Raw genomic sequence first — 14,374 nt, forward strand, 5'->3', positions numbered from 1 at the left:
TTTGGAAGTAGGTAGTAATGATTGCACAGCATTGTGAATGCACCTAATGCCACTGAATTGTACATTTAAAATGGCAAATGTTAGGTTACATATATTTTACCACAATCAAATATTCTAAAAAAAAAAAAAAAAAGGAGAAGAAGCTGCCACGTCTCTTAAGTTCTAGGCTCAGAACTAACTAGCCCAACATCACCTCTGATGTATTCTGTTGGTCAGAACAAGTAACAAAACCAGCTCAGATTCAAGTGATGGGAAAACAGACTCCACTTCTTCATAGGAGGAGCTATATGTATTATCCCCGTTTGCTCTTTATAAGACAAAGTATCAAGTCTGAGCCCACGGTGATCAATATTCACAACAAACAAATTTTGAGTTAAAATCTTAATCTCAAAACAAATTTTTTTGTGCTAAAACTTCTTATCCACTAAATACTGAGAGAAAAGTAACTTAATAAGTTGAAAGATGCAAAATTTGACTCTGAAGAAATGATAACCACCTCCCCCCTACTGAAAAAATCACAGAGGGAGAATTGACAGTTGGTAAAAAAAAAAAAAAAAAAAATTGGACAAAAGAACCCAATGAATCAAATGTTTACTGCAAAGATCACATGGAAAAAATGTTCCTGATAAAAATGATTTCAATCAAATAAAAGTAAACACTGAAAAAAAATTGGGGGCAGTTTAAGTGCACTGAATAAAAGCAAAGTTATCCAGGAATCTAGTTGGCTAGATGCAGCTTAGGGTTCAAAATCTTTTCCAACAGAATATGTGTTGGATTTTTTTTTTCTCACTGAGCTTTTAAAAATGGAATCAAAGTGTCCCCAGAATAAAACCATCCTTTGTGTGAGCATGGCAGGGTGAGCAAGAGAGGGTCAGAAGCCCTGGGCATCTTTCTGGCATTTAATTTTATTCCCCAGACACCAGACACCAATTATCTCCTAGGCAAATTCTCAGAAACAATCCAGTCCTTACGTCTTTCTGGGCTTCCCTGGACCCCACCCAGGTCTGTGTCTCTGCAGACCCCTGTCTCCCACCTCCCAACAGTCCAGGTATTTTGTTCCTTGGAAGTTGTAGGTCACACTAAACTGTTCTTTTCTGGGGGTGAACCCCAAGATTTGTCCTCACTCCTCCACACTGGGAGACCATGGGAAGCCAACTCAGAGATTATCCCTTGCTGGTTACGTGGCCCTCACCACATCCTGGGTATTATTCTTGCTCTCCTGACTTGAGACCATGTGTTCTATCTCTAGGGCTCACCTAGTGCTTCCCAGGTGGCACAGTGGTAAAGAATCCACCTGCCAATGCAGGAGATGCAGTTTCCATCCCTGACTTGGGAAGATCCCCTGGAGGAGGAAAGGCAACCCACTCCAGCATTCTTGCCTGAAGAATCCCACGGACAGAGGAGACTGGTAGGCTACAGTCCATGGGATTGCAAAGAGTCGGACACAACTGAGCAACTGAGCACAGACGCACATTCCGTATCTAACTATGTCCACAGGGATCCTCCCCCCACCTCTTAAGTCTGCTAGGAATCAATGGACAATGTCCATGAGGTTCACTTCAGCTTCATATTCTGCAAATACAAGGCCACCTTGTGACTATGTCAGAACTGAAATGTCTAGCACATAAATTTTAAAGGAAGGGAGCAAATAGAGACTTCCCTGGTGGTCCAGTGGTTAAGGCTCCGCCCTTCCACTTCAAGGAGCATGGCTTCAACCCTGGCCCAGGCAATAAGATCCTCCTCCCTAAAAGGAGCGGTAAGGCAAAGATATGCTTTTTTTGGCCATGTGGCATGCAGGATCTTAGTTCCCCAATCTGGAATCAAATCCCAGGCCCTCGACAGTGAAAGCACGGAGTCCTAACCATTGGACTGCCAGGGAATCAAAAATATGTTCTTTAAAAAAAAAAAAGAGAAGTATGGGGGAATATGGGCATGTGCAGGAGAAGGAATTCATTATAATTATTTTTACCATTGAGTTTTTAGAAATATGCTTCAAAGCTTTTCTGAACAGTTCCAGAATTTTAATAGATGCAATGTACAATAGATAGTAAGAGAGAGGGGGAGAGAGAAGACACCCAATGAGGGAGTATAGACAGTGGCAGAGAGGGTGTAGACAGATTCAGAGCGGGGACAGAGACAAAGAGAGAGAAGGCAGGCAAAATGTAGATTAGACAGAGTGTAGACAGAGGCGGAGACAAATGACAGGGGCAGGGAGCGTGGCCCGATGTCGTTCACTGCTCCCCAAACCAGAAGGTACCCCCTACCTACTATTTAGAAGACTGAGATCTCAGACCTCAGTAGGTCCTGACATGGCCCATCTTGGGTCCCAGGCTTCCCGTTCCCTTTTCTGTCTCTTTCCATTTTCAGCTCCCATTCTGAGCTGACGATGTCAGCCTATCTTCTGTGACAGGGTCCTTCTTCCCTGCCCCAGCCCCTCCAGGACCCTTCCCTGCATCTTGGGGTGTAAGCGTGTCCTTTTTGCTAAGTCTTGCCCCCTGTCAGTAACTCCCCAGCCTGAATGCTCCTTCCACCCGTCCCTTCCCTGTTAATCATCTTGGGCCCGCCATTCATTCATTTATCAAATATTTTATAAGCAGTCCTATGTGCCGGGCTCCTACTCAGCAATGCTGGGGACCGCGGGAGGAAACCTGACCTAGGCCCTGCATCACTCCCACCCTGTCCCCGTGTCTCTAAGAGGTGTGGGGGGTGTGGGAGTCATGTAAGCAGTGATAACGGCATGCTCAGAGTTTGATGGAGGAACATTAGACACTTAAGAGAAGATTTAACCTGGCCTAGACTAGAGCAGGCCCTGAGTCCCCGGTGTGACACCCCAACCCCCCCAAAGCCCCGCCCCCAACACAAATTGGGCAGTGTGAAGATGCTGTCCCTCAGCCGCAGGGACTTCTGGTAACGCCCCTTCTCAGACCCAACCCTTTAGCCTCTACCTGCTCAGCCCCTGTCCCAGGGCTGATCTAGGCCACGCCCCTCTCAGCCCCGCCCCTATTTCATTCCGGCCTTAAGTCCCACCGCCCGGGAGGGCAACTGCACAACAATATCGCAATCTCATTGGCCAGAAAGCGTTACTTCACCGCCCTCCTTCAGTGTCATTGGCTCGCTAGATGTCAATTTTCTTTATAGCGGCCCAACAGTTGCCATGGCCGAGGTTTGAGGGACAGATAATAATGGACGACCCAGGACGCCTCGTTATTGGGCAAAAAGCCCGGCTGTGGGCGGAGCTTAGCGCCAAACGCTCGCCTGCCTCTGTCTGCGGTTCCTCAGGGACGCAGTCTTTCCTCAGAGACACACCCCTCCCTCCTCGCTATTGGTCCTGCCAAGTGTTGATCAACAGGGCGCCACATTTCGATAGGCAAAACTACCCGTCCTTCACTGCTTCCCTAACTTCAATTCGCTTCTCTCCTTAAAGGCGGCAACCTTCTGGCCGTAGCCAGGGCCCGCCTTACGGTATGACCACAGATTGGCCAAACACGCCATCACTCCTTGACAGTGGGCGGAGCCAGAGCGGCTGGGGGCGGTGAATTGGCTGACTGGGCCTCGGGGGCGGGGCAGCGGCTCCTGTCAGCGGGTGAAATGGCAGCGGCGGAGCCGGCGGCGACCGCGGTCCCGGGGGGCGGCTGAGGGGGCCGGGCCGGGCCGGGGCTGCGGGGTGAGCGACACGGCGGGGATCCGGCGGCGCGGCCCGGGACGGCGACACTCGGCATGGCGATGGCGCGCTCTTTACAGGTAGGTAGGCGGCGCGGGCCGGGCCTCCCGGGCGCCTTCTCAGGCCCGCGGCTCCGCGTTGCGGCCCATGGGGGCCGGGCAAGACCGGGACTCCGGGCCTCTTGCCCCGGCACCCGCCCCGGGAGCCCTCGGCACTCCCAGCACGGACACAGGCCGTCAACCTCGGGCCCTGGCCCCTGCACATCCTCGTTCCTGGAGCTTCCCGACCCCTCTGGGCCCCTCCCAGGACCCTTCCAGGTGCCCTCCGCCCCAACACCGCCCCCTTCCCGGGAGCCCCCACTCAGGCCCGTGACCCCCGCTCACCCTCTTTACTGACCCTCAGGACCCCTTTCCAGGCCCTTCAAGGCTCCCCCAGTCACCACCCCACAGACCCGCCCCCTACAAGCGCCCCCCCCTACCCCGCCGCAAGCCCAGGACCCCCGTCCTCTGTCTCTCCGGATCCCCCAAGACTCCTTTCATCTGTAGACCCCTGGTCACGCCGTCCCTCTCCTCACTTCATATCCCATCCCTGGGCCCAGACCTGCCCCCACCCCCTTAGATACCAGCCTTAGAGCCATACCCCTCCAGTCTGACCCCTCCTCAGCCTCTGTAAATCTGGATTCCTGCCCACAAGCCTCACTTCAGCCTGCTGGCCCATCTCCCACCCCCAGAAGCCCCATGCCCAAGGGCACCCCTGAAAACCACTCCTGGGATACTCCCCACACACACCCCTGATCCTGATTCCCCTCGATTCCAGCTTCCTGAAAATCCACCCTCACCTTGTGCTCGGGACAGCCCAACAGATAGTCTGAACCCCCTCCCCAACCAGTGACACCCACCCCTCTGAGGGCCCCACTCACTTGCACAGACACACACACACATACACACACACACCTGAGAGCCAACAGAGGGAAAGCTGTGAATCCTCAACAGCTCATACTAATATGAGTATGAGGGGCCCATGGTGGGTGTGATAGACAGACTGGACCCCTCATACACAGACATTCAGGAGCCCTTCACACAAACACACACACACAGAGTCTGACTCTTGGATCCCCAACACACACAGAAACACTTAAGACCTTCAACACAGACCCAGGCAGTTGGGAACCCCCCCAACTTGCCTCCCATACATACACACACACACACAACACACACACACACTTGCCTCCCATACACACACACACATGTGCATGCGCGTGCACACACACACACTTGCCTCCCATACACACACACGTGCATGCTCGTGCACGCACACACACACACACACTTGCTTCCCATACACACGTGTGCATGCACGCACACACACACACACACACACACACACCTCCTCAGCACTTTAGCACTCCTCCTTGGAATTCATCTGCCCAAGTCCTCCTGGAAGCCGCCACCAGCTCCCAGCTCAGGCAGAGACTCCGATGTCAGCTGCCTGCCCTGCCCCAGGTGGCCAGCCTTTCCGTCCACACCAGCCTGCCTGAACCGGTGCCCCCACTGGGGCCTTGCAGGTGGCGGAGTGACCCAGAATCTCCCAGCATCCCTGTGGACACCTGCCCCAGACCTCTTCCCATTCATCCATCTCTCCCTATTTTTTACCCCTTCAGAGGAAAGGGTGCTCCCTCTTTCTCTCCCCTACCCCAGTCTCCCCCAAAGACCCAGTGCCTGCCCCCTGATTGATGCCACCCGTGGCAGAGGATGGGGTTGCCGGCTGCCCCTGGCCCCAGTCCTGAAGTCTGACCAGACTGGTAGGACCAGCATCCTGACCCCATCACGCCTGCTGGCCTCAGATGGCAGCAGCTACCCAGGTGCCGCCCCTGACTGACCCAGGAGTTCCTTCCCCCATGGCCAGTGTGTCATGAGAAAATGAAACAGCTTCCACCCACCCTGGCATTTGGGACCTGGTGGGGCTGGGTTTGGGCCTGCCAGAAGCAGGCAGCTCTTTGTTAAGGAATATTTTCAGATGGAAAAATGTGCTGAAGAGGCTTGTGTGGAACACGAGTGAGGAGTCGGCTTGGTTTTTGTTGTTTTTTTTTCCCCATCTTGGCCTGACTGGGATGGAGCTGGGGGACCTGTGTCCACATGTCTTTCTAGGTGCTCTGGCTCTTTCTGCCCAGCTGGCCCTGGCTGGCTGACCCACAGCCCACCCCGTCGTGTCCAACCTGTGGGTTCCCCTGGGCTTCAGCGGTCGCCCACAGGTGGTCCGGCCCTGGCACAGGAAGGGGGAAGTCACAGAGCGGTGCAGATCAGAGAACTGGGGAGACAGCGTGTCCAGGACCACAAGGTTGAGGAGGAGCCCCAGGTCCCCCCCAAGGGGAATCTGGATCAGTCCAGTGCTGCCTGCTGTCTCCTTCATCTGACCTGAGCCTGCCTGGAAAACCCCAGAGAAATAAGCCCAGCTTCTCTGTGGACATTCACCAGTGGTTTCTGGGTGGCTCTGGGGAAAACTGCATCTTGGCTTGAGGCCTTGACTTACTCATCTGGAAAATGGGGAGAGAAATCCCACGACCAAGACCTGGGACTTCAGGGGAGCCAGCGAGATTAGGATGTGTCCCTCAGTGTCTCCCTGGGCACCATGTGGAAGAGGGATCCAAGGGGTCTGTGGTGCTAGTAGAGTCACTGGCCTTCTCGGTCCCCTGGTTGTAATTCGCTGATGCCTCGGTGAATAGTGGCTGTCCTTCCATGGCTGGGCTATGCTTAGGGCTGAGAGACAGTCTGTTATGGGATTTGTGGTCACACAGGAACCTCCCAGAGGGACAGAGGGCAGTCGGGGGCCCACTGGCTGGCAATGCCCACGCCCCATGGAGCCCTCTGACGTGGGGCAGAGCGAGGTTTGTTCTATCCACGTGCTGAAGGGAGGAGAGAAGCGGAGACTCCTGAAGGTCACAAGGCACACAGGAAGCAAACTCCACAGCCTTGCTGGGGAGGGGGAGACTTTGTGCTGATGCACTGGAGTCAGGAGCCTCCCAGGACAGACTGTGAGCTCCTCAGGAAAAAACGAGAAGGCTCCCAAGGAGGGCTGGTGAGCCCTTTTACCCTGGTCTGGGGTCCGGGGTGGGTCTTTGTGTCTGTGCTATTGACATAGGGTATAGGGGGCACAGAGGATCCTGATCTCAGTTTCCCCTTGCAGAATACAGGTGCTGGTTGTTCCAGGTGAGGCCCCCAACAGTGAACTGGGAATTGAGTCAGGGGTTAGGGTGTGAAGGAATGTCAGGTGTGGCCCATGCCCTGTGTCTAAAGCCCCTCTCTATTTCAGGAGGCCAGAGCTGAAACCAGTAGCTCATGCCAATCAGGCTGTGCCATGTGCCATGCCTGGTGCCAGCCCCATTTACATATCATCTCACTTAATCCCCCCAAACCACCCAGAAGAAGCAGCATTCCAGCCCTTGCCCTGACCACCACATCCCGTGTGGAAGCAGGAGACAGATTAATGGATGGCATGTGCTGGGAGCAGAGGGAAGGGCCCGGCGCATCCCAGAGGCATCAGGGAAGGGGGAGCAGGGATGACGTATGAGTTGGGAGAGGAGCTCTCTGGTTCTCCAGGCAGGCGTGGCTGGGAGGGGCATTCAGGCAGCCCGAACGCTTGGCCCAAGGCCTGGGCAGCAGGAGCAAGCGTGGCGAGTACAGGGAGGTGCACCTCCTGGGTGGGTTTCATCCTATACACCTTCATGTCCTGCATGCAGTCCACGGGGCACATACTGGGGGACCCTCCCTGGTCAAAGGGGTCAGTATTTGGAACTGAACTTGGAACAGCAGTCAACCCTGCCCTGCCCAGGGATGTCTACAGCACACATGCTGTAGAAGCCGAACACAGGGCAAAGGGGAGGTGAGTTAGGAGAGCTGACTGCCAGAGCCAAGGAAGAGATTGGGCCCTCCAGGGAGATCTCAAGGACCTCACTGGCACAGTTCACCTGCACTTCTATTTCATTTCTCATCATGATGTGTTGGTGAGATAATTTCTTTTCTTTTTCTTTAATCTTTTGGCTGTGCCATGTGGCATGTGGGAACTTAGTTCCCCAACCAGGGATCAAACCCATGCCTTCTGCATTGGACACATAGAGTCTTAACCACCGGACCTCCAGGGATGCCTCCATGAGATTGTTTCATTGGCGGCTGTTTTCCAGTCCACAAGTCCCACAAGGGCAAGGCACATGTCTGTTCATGGCTGAGTCCAAGGCGAGAACAGGGCATGCAGAAGATGTTCAGTAAACACTTGGTTGATTTCAGGAGCTGAGCATCCTCCCTATTCACTCACTTCTGCAAGAGGGCCTGGATCTCTTCTGCAGAAAGAGGTTGTGTCCATCTACTTGGAGAGCCCCCTAAGACAGGGAAGATGCACCCCACCCCAGCCCCCAGCCTAGCCAGCCTTCACAGCAGGAAAGCTACCATCTTGACTTGAAGAGCCAAGAACCTGCACAGGATGCCATTTCTCTTACTCACTTGTCCCTGGAGGGCTTCTGGGGGCTTTAAATTGTTTTCTTTGTCATCCTCAGGGACACTGAAATATAGAGAAATGAAGGATTTGCCTGGAAGGAACTTGTGACAGTGGCAGGAAGTATTAGCTGCTAACATGAAGGATAGTAAAGTTTTGGGGGTTTTTTAGGTCAGAAGAGATTCCAATGGTCATAATGGTCATCTGCCCCTCAGATTTTAGCCTGAGGTTGTTTATTGCTGCTGCTGTTACTACTAATAAAGATGATTATAGTTTTACTGCATTTAACATTTAAACAGAGCCACCACAGAAGGGATGGGCCTGCTGAGGAGGAGAAGTTTGTTTCTTCAGTCCACAAATGTCAGATGCCTGATGGTCCACTGGATGCTGGGGATCCAGTAGTGGGCAGGTCAGCCCCTGCCCTCATGGAACTTTCCAGCCAAGAGAATATTACAGGCCAGTTCCCCTCCTAGGCACTTGACAGGTTTTAGCTTGTACATTCCTCGCAACAAAACCCATGAAGTCGGTACTATCATCAGCCATGTTTTCAGATGAGGAAATTGGCATAAAGTGCATCATACCCAGATCAGAAAGCAAGAAACTGGGAGAAGAGGGATTTGAACCCAGGCTTCTGGCCCCAAAGTTCTCCTTGGAGACCAGGAGACCTGGGATCGTTATCTACACACATGACTGGGGTGGGAGGTACATGGACATGGAAACATTCTGTGTGGCACAGAGGAGAGGCTAGAACTGGGGATGAGAGGAGGGCTGGCAGTGACCACCTGGATTCCAGCAGCCATCCTTGTTACCCAAGGGGCAGCTCGCCCATCAAATGCCCACCCCATTGCCAAGGGAAAAGAGCCCAAGACATCAGAGTCAGGGTGGTCTGTGTGGCTCACCTGACAGTCCATCAGGCTGGGTAGATGGAGTCAGGTATCTTTGAAGACTTCAGGTTCAGAAATGATTCTATGTCCCTATAATCATTAGAGGTAGAGCAGGGGACCTCCAGGCCAGGGACCAGTACTTCCTGTCAAATCAGTGGCAGCATTAGATTAGAAATAAAGTGCATGATAAGTGTACTGTGCTTGAATCATCTTGAAACCATCCCCCCGAACCCCTGGTCCATGGAAACACTGTCTTCCATGAAATCAGTCTCTGGTGCCAAAAAGGCTGGGGACTGCAGAGGTAAGAAGCTGGGGTGGGGGCTGGGGGGCAGAGGCAGAGCAGGTAGGGAAACAAAATTAAAGGGACTATGGGGTCTTTCTTCCTGCCTCAGAATGATGGAGCACACACACTCACTCTCCCGGGTGAAAAAGAGTAACTCATTTACAGAGTGCCCACTGCACTCCATGTTTTACGTGAGTTATTTCTAAAGTATGCAGAGAGTGGCAGCTCAGCAGATCAGCTTGGGGTCAAGACTCTAGAGTCAGAAATCCAAGTGCAGGGAATTCTCTGGTGGTCCGGTGGTTAAGACTCCGTGCTTTCAGTGCTGAGGGCTCAGGTTCGATCCCTGGTCAGGGAACTAAGATCCCTCAAGCCATGTAGCGTGGCATGAAAGAACAAAATGAAGTGATTAAAAAAAAAAAAAAAGTACTTGAGTCACTCAGTATTTTAAAAAAGAAATTCCAAGTGTAAGTCCTTCCCCTAGCGCCTCATCTGGAGACCCTGTGAGTGACACTCTACCCACAAGGGGGCCTCTCACTTATTACCACTGTCCTGGACTTTTCTGTCTACCCTGGTACAGAACCTTCTCTCTCTCTTTTTAAAAAATTTTTAAATAGGCTTTAGGGACTTCCCTGGTTGGTCCAGTGGTTAAGACTCCACAATTCCACTAGTTGTAGTGGAGGAGGCACTAGTTGTATCCCTAGTCTGGAAACTAAGATCCCACATGCCTCATGGTACAGTCAAAAAATAATAAAATTTTAAAATAAAGTAGACTTCGTTTTCAAAACAGTTTTAGGTTTACAGAGAAATTAAGAGAGCACAAAGTGCTCACACAGAGCCCACACCCACACCCAGTTTCCGCATTAGTAACGTTATCTGCTGTTTGTTATAATGAATGGACCAGTATTCAGTTCAGTTCACTTGCTCAGTTGTGTCTGACTCTTCGTGACCCCATGGACCACAGCACGCCAGGCCTCCCTGTTCATCACCAACTCCCGGAGTCTACTCAAACTCATATCCATCGAGTCTGTGATGCCATCCAACCATCTCATCCTCTGTCATCCCCTTTTCCTCCTGCCTTCAATCTTTTCAAATGAGCCAGCTCTTTGCATCAGGTCACCAAAGTATTGGAGTTTCAGCTTCAACATCAGTGCTTTCAATGAACACTAAGGACTGATTTCCTTTAGGATAGACTGGTTGGATCTCCTTGCAGTCCAAGGGACTCTCAGGAGTCTTCTCCAACACCACAGTTCAAAAGCATCAATTCTTCGGTGCTCAGCTTTCTTTACAGTTCAACTCTCACATCCATACATGACTGCTGGAAAAACCATAGCCTGATTAGACAGACTTTTGTTGGCAAAGTAATGTCTCTGTTTTTTAATATGCTATCTAGGTTGATCATAACTTTCCTTCCAAGGAGTAAGCGTCTTTTAATTTCATGGCTGCAGTCACCATCTGCAGTGATTTTGGAGCCCTAAAAAATAAAGTCAGTCATTGTTACCACTGTTTCTCCATCTATTTGCCATGAAGTGATGGGACCAGATGCCGTGATCTTCGTTTTCTGAATGTTGAGCTTTAAGCCAACTTATTCACTCTCTCTCACTTTCATCAAGAGGCTCTTTAGTTCTTCACTTTCTGCCATAAGGGTGGTGTCATCTGCATATCTGAGGTTATTGATATTTCTCCTGGAAATCTTGAGTCCAGCTTATGCTTCATCCAGCCCAGCATTTCTCATGATGTACTCTGCATATAAGTTAAATAAGCAGGGTGACAATATACAGGCTTGATGTACTCCTTTTCCTATCTGGAACCAGTCTGTTGTTCCATGTCCAGTTCTAACTGTTGCTTCCTGACCTGCATACAGATTTCTCAATAGGCAGGTCAGGTGGTCTGGTATTCCCATCTCTTGAAGAATTTTCCACAGTTTATTGTGATCCACATAGTCAAAGGCTTTGGCATAGTCAATAAAGCAGAAATAGATGTTTTTCTGGAACTCTCTTGCTTTCTTGATGATCCAGCGGATGTTGACAATTTGATCTCTGGTTCCTCTGCCTTTTCTAAAACCAGCTTGAACATCAGGAAGTTCATGGTTCATGTATTGCTGAAGCCTGGCTTGGAGAATTTTGAGCATCACTTTACTAGTGTGTGAGATGAGTGCAATTGTGTGGTAGTTTGGGCATTCTTTGGCATTGCCTTTCTTTGGGATTGGAATGAAAACGGACCTTTTCCAGTCCTGTGGCCGCTGCTGAGTTTTCCAAATTTGCTGGCATATTGAGTGCAGCACTTTAACAGCATCATCTTTTAGGATTTGAAATAGCTCAACTGGAATTCCATCACCTCCACTAGCTTTGTTCCTAGTGATGCTTCCTAGGGCCCACTTGACTTCACATTCCAGGATGTCTGGCTCTGAGTGAGTGATCACACCATTGTGATTATTTGGGTCATGAAGATCTTTTTTGTAGTTTTTCTGTGTATTCTTGCCACCTCTTCTTAATATCTTCTGCTCTGTTAGGTCCATACCATTTCTGTCCTTTATTGTGCCCATCTTTGCATGAAATGTTTCCTTGGTATCTCTAATTTTCTTGAAGAGATCTCTAGTCTTTCCCATTCTATTGTTTTCCTGTATTTCTTTGCACTGATCACTGATGAAGGCTTTCTTATCTCTCCTTGCTATTCTTTGGAACTCTGCATTCAAATGGGTATATCTTTCCTTTTCTCCTTTGTTTTTGGCTTCTTCTTTTCACAGCTATTTGTAAGGCCTCCTCAGGCAGCCATTTTTCTTTTTGCATTTCTTTTTCTTGGGGATGGTGTTGATCCCTGTCTTCTGTACAATGTCACGAACCTCCATCCATAGTTCATCAGGCACTCTGTCTATCAGATCTAGTCCCTGAAATCTGTTTCTTATTTCCACTGTATAATCATAAGGGATTTGATTTAGGTCATACCTGGATAGTCTTGTGGTTTTCTCTACTTTCTTCAATTTAAGTCTGAATTTGGCAATAAGGAGTTCATGATCTGAGCCACAGTCAGCTCCCAGTCTTGTTTTTGCTGACTGTATAGAGCTTTTCCATCTTTGGCTGTAAAGAATATAATCAGTCTGATTTCGGTGTCAGTCATCTGAATGTCCATGTGTAGAGTCTTCTCTTGTGTTGTTGGACCAATATTGATACATTATAATTAACTAGATGGTAACATGGTAAAGAATTCACCTGCAAATGCAGGAGATTCAAGAAATGCAGTTTTCTATCCCTGAGCCCAAAACTTTCCCTGGAGTAGGAAACTGGCAACCTACTCTTAATGTTCTTGCCTGAAAAATGGACAGAGGAGCCTGGAGGGCTGCAGTCCATGGGGTCACAAAGAGTCAGACACGACTGAGCGCCTGGGCACACACATGATTGACTAAAGTCCGTATTTTATTCAGATTTCCTTAGCTTTTCCCTTTTTCTGTCTTAGGACCACATCCTGGATCCCACAGGACATTTTGTCATCACATCTCCTGAAACTTCTCTTATCTGGGACAGCTTGCTTAGGCTTTCCTTGTCTTTGATGACTTTGACAGTTCAGGAGGACTAGTCAGCAATGCTCTAAAGCATCTCTTACTCTGGACTGGTCACATGATTTTCTCATAGTCTTGGGGAGGAAAACACAGAGATGAAGGGCCCTTCTCATGTCAGCATATTAAGTGCACATGCTCTCCACGTGACTTATCACTAATCCTGTTGACCTTGATCACCTGGCTGAGTGACAGAGGGACTTTTCTCTTGATTCATCCAGCAAAGACATCGAGTACCTGCTAACGGCCAGATGCTGCATTAGAGGCTTGGATTAAAACATTAAGAAGACAAGCTTTTGCCCCCAGTACGTTTATGACCCAGTAGGGCAGGCCGGTGGATATACAAAGAATTGCTGTAGAATGTGTCTTGGGGGACTTCCCTGGTACTGCAGTGGTTCAGAATCTGCCTCCCAGTGCAGGGGATGTGGGTTCAATCCCTGGTGGGGGAACTAAGATCCCACATGCCTGGTGCAGGTAAGCCCGTGCGCTGCAGCTACTGAGCCTGTCAGCCTCAACTAGAGAAACTCATGTGCCACAGCAAAGATCCAGTGCTGCCAAAAGAAACCCAAAAGTGTGTGTTGGGCTGGGGTGTAGGGTTAGATATTTTCAGAGAGAGGGGAGAAAAGTGAGCCCGCATACTGGGGGCGGTGGGGTGGGGGGATTTACCAGGAAAGAGTTCACCAGAAAAAGTCTGTTCCTTTTTATGGGTGAATACTATTCCGTCATATAGATAGACCACATTTCACTTACCCATTCATCCACCAATGGACATTTGGGTTGTTTCCACTTTCTGGCTATTGTGAACAATTGTATACAGGTTTTCATGTGGATGTATATTTTCCGTTCTCTTGGGTAGAATTCCTAGAAGTGGAATTGCTGGGTCATATTGCTAACACTTTTTTTTTTTTTTAAGAGACAGCCTATTTATTTATTTGACTGCACTGGGTGGGCCTTAGTTGCAGCACACAGAATCTTTTCAGTTGCATCATAAAGGATCTTTAGTTGCAGCATGTGCGATCTAGTTCCCCAAATCGGGACCAAACCCCAGTCCCCTGCACTGGGAGCATGGAGTCTTAGTCACTGGACCACCAGGAAAGTCCCATATTGGTAACTGTCTACCTTTCTGAAGAACTGCCAGACTGTTTTCCACTCTTGTTGTTCAGTCGCTAAATCATGTCCTAATCTTTGCTACCCCAAGGACTGCAGCACACTAGGCTCCGCTGTCTTTCACTGTCTCCCAGAGTTTGCTCAAACTCATGTCCATTGAGTCGGTGATGCAATCCAACCATCTCATCCTCTGTTGTCCCCTTCTCCTCCTGCCCTCAATCTTTCCCAGCATCATGGTCTTTTCCAATGAGTCAATTCTTTGCATCAGGTGGCCAAAGTATTGGAGCTTCAGCTTCAGCATCAGTCCTTCCAATAAATATTCAGGGTTGATTTCCTTTAGGATTGACTGGTTTGATCTCCTTACAGTCCAAGGGACTCTCAAGAGTCTTCTCCAGCACCACAAT

General features: G+C 49.9%; 1 protein-coding gene across 3 annotated transcripts in view; it reads left to right on the plus strand.

Moving 5' to 3' along the window:
* The first annotated feature begins 3,284 nt into the window (after positions 1-3,284).
* EVI5L (ecotropic viral integration site 5 like) overlaps positions 3,285-14,374 on the plus strand; it is a 32,694-nt gene continuing 21,604 nt past the window's right edge. The window contains exon 1 of one of the 3 annotated variants that reach the window (XM_061422346.1): positions 3,285-3,741. The gene's annotated coding sequence lies outside the window, so the exon portion shown is untranslated. The remainder of the gene's footprint in view (positions 3,742-14,374) is intronic. The other 2 variants (XM_061422344.1, XM_061422345.1) reach the window with 2 other exon arrangements.

Source organism: Bos javanicus, chromosome 7 (genome assembly GCF_032452875.1).
Source record: "Bos javanicus breed banteng chromosome 7, ARS-OSU_banteng_1.0, whole genome shotgun sequence".
NCBI lineage: Eukaryota > Metazoa > Chordata > Mammalia > Artiodactyla > Bovidae > Bos > Bos javanicus.